The sequence below is a fragment of the Penaeus japonicus genome, unplaced genomic scaffold (genome assembly GCF_977035675.1).
Source record: "Penaeus japonicus unplaced genomic scaffold, GWHDUDI00000001_assembly GWHDUDI00000011, whole genome shotgun sequence".
In the NCBI taxonomy this organism is placed as follows: Eukaryota; Metazoa; Arthropoda; class Malacostraca; order Decapoda; family Penaeidae; genus Penaeus; species Penaeus japonicus.
The window spans coordinates 37,256,571-37,259,070 of NW_028234413.1; positions in this window are offsets into that span (position 1 = coordinate 37,256,571).

A 2,500-nucleotide genomic window follows, 5' to 3' on the forward strand; every position below is an offset into this window, starting at 1 on the left:
AAACAGATTTTTTTTTCTTTGATGACAAACGCTATGACAGAAACTGATAGATGTGTAGGTGTATTTTGATAGATAGATTTACATCTATCTACCTGTCTGTCTATCTATGTAGAAAAAGGTGTAAATAAGATTGACTAAGTTATTGACGTAATTGATGTGTTTCGATTGATTTATCCTCATAATCATAGGAGATGAAATACACGAAACCATTTTTTTTTTTTTTTTTTTTTTTTTTTTTTACAAATGAGCAGCCTGTTCCTTTCCGCCCCATTTGACCCCAGCAGATGTTAGTAATCACACGCGCGTAACCCTATCTCTTTTCTCTCTCTCTCTCTCTCACACACACATACACAAACATGTGTATATATGCTTATATATATATATATATATATATATATATATATTATATATATATATATATATATATATATTATATAATATATATATAATATATATATATATATATATCTAAATATATATATATATATATATATATATCGTATCGGACGCTTTTACATAGATATGTTCGTTGTGTGTTAGAAAAACGTGATTGTTGTGCACCGCTCGCTGCTCGCCGCTACTCGCTCTCTCACCGCTCGCTCTCTCGCGCGCCCGCTAGAGTTGCCTAAATATACATATGCATATTTACTTATAGAATTCGAAGATATTTACATGTATTTATGCAAAATAGAATTTAAAGATCTATTTGAAAAAACAACAACAATACTTTACAATCATACACACACAAAGAGATATATATAGCTTATTTGTCATCGCCGGATATTGATCACCAATTAAGAAACTTTCCCACTGCGATTTAGAAAAAAAAAAAAAATCCCTCTTTTTCAAAATGAGAAACTTCGCTACTTTGCCGAACATACTATGAATAAATTTTCCACACTCCAAATTTCCAAAACGAAATGTTCCAAGTCAAGAACTTTATCTCCTTTGATGCTAAGAGAAGATATTGGTTTGACAACAGGCTGAGTCGAAATCGAGGTCCAGTCAAAACTCACTGAGATGAAAAGAACCGGTTAATCCGAGGTTTGTGTGAAGATGTATTGTGAAGAACTAATAGGTCGTTGGATGGAAATAGATTTATGTTATACCGGATGTTATAAGGTGTATGATTTGATGTGATGTGTATATTTTTTTGGTGTTCTTATGGAGAGAGAGGGGGGGGATGAGTGAGTGAGAGTGAGAGAGAGAGAGAGAGGGAGAGAGAGAGAGAGAGAGAGAGAGAGAGAGAGAGAGAGAGAGAGAGAGAGAGAGAGAGAGAGAGAGAGAGAGAGAGAGAGAGGTGTTGGAGAGAGGAGGGAGAGGAGAGAGAGAGAGAGAGAGAGAGAGAGGAAGAGAGAGAACACCACAGAGAGAGGCAGATAAAAGGGGATCAGAGATTAACAAAGAGAGATAGAGAGTGAGGGAGGGTGAAGGGACTGAGGAGTGAGAAAAGAGAGAGAGGGAGAAGGAAGAGACAGAGAGAAGATAGAAGAGGAGAGAGAGAGAGAGAGAGAGAGACAGAGAGAGTAGAGAGAGAGGGTTAGAGAGAACAGACAGCGAGGAGGGAAGAGAGAGAGAGAGAGAGAGAGAGAAGAGAGGGAGAAGAGAGAGAGGAGAGAGACGAGATGAGAGAGGAGAGTGGAGAAGAGAGATGAGAGAAGAGAGAGAAGGAGAGAGCGGGAGAGGGAGGAGAGAAAGAGAGAGATCGGGGGTGAGGGGGGGGGGGCAGAGGAGGAGGAAAAGAAGGAAAGAGAGAGAGAGAGGATGAGGGAGAGGTGGGTTAAGAGAGAGAGAAGAGAATAGTGTGTTGTGTGAGAGTGTGGGGTGTGTGTATGTTTGTGATACAGGAGAGACAGAGAGAGAGAGAGAGAGAGAGAGAAATCTGAAATGTTGACAGACATATACAAAACCTTAATTCTTACTATCATGGCAGCTTTCCACAATGCGAATAGTGTTAAATTTTTTGTAAGAAGATTTCATATTTCAAGGAAACTTCCAAACAGCATATCCCTTAATCTTTATGATAATCAGGTTTTATATATGCGGAAAAAAATGTTTGCATAAAATGATACCCAAACAGCATCTTACCGGTAATGTCTTAGATGATAGCTTTGTTTATGCTGTGGAAAAGATGCTGAAATTTGTTCATCCCTTTAGTTACGCTGAAGAATTTCTGAAAGAGAGCGAGCGAAATGAAAGGGGAAAGGAGAGAGAAATGACAAAAATGAAATCAAATAAACTATAATAGGTGTAACGAAGGGCAATAAGCTAAGCGATCTCGTAAGTCAATTAAGCAACATATCGCAAAGAGACCAATAGACCGAGTATGAGATAGATATATGTAGATAGATATCCGTTTGTGCGAGCGTTGGAGGCTGGTATGTTTATATAACAAGACTTCCTAATTATACGTTATTATGTACAGGCATTAGCAACAGCATTAGGCCATAAATGTTGCGTGAAAATACACTGCAAATAGTCTTAGTAATTTAGGGATATC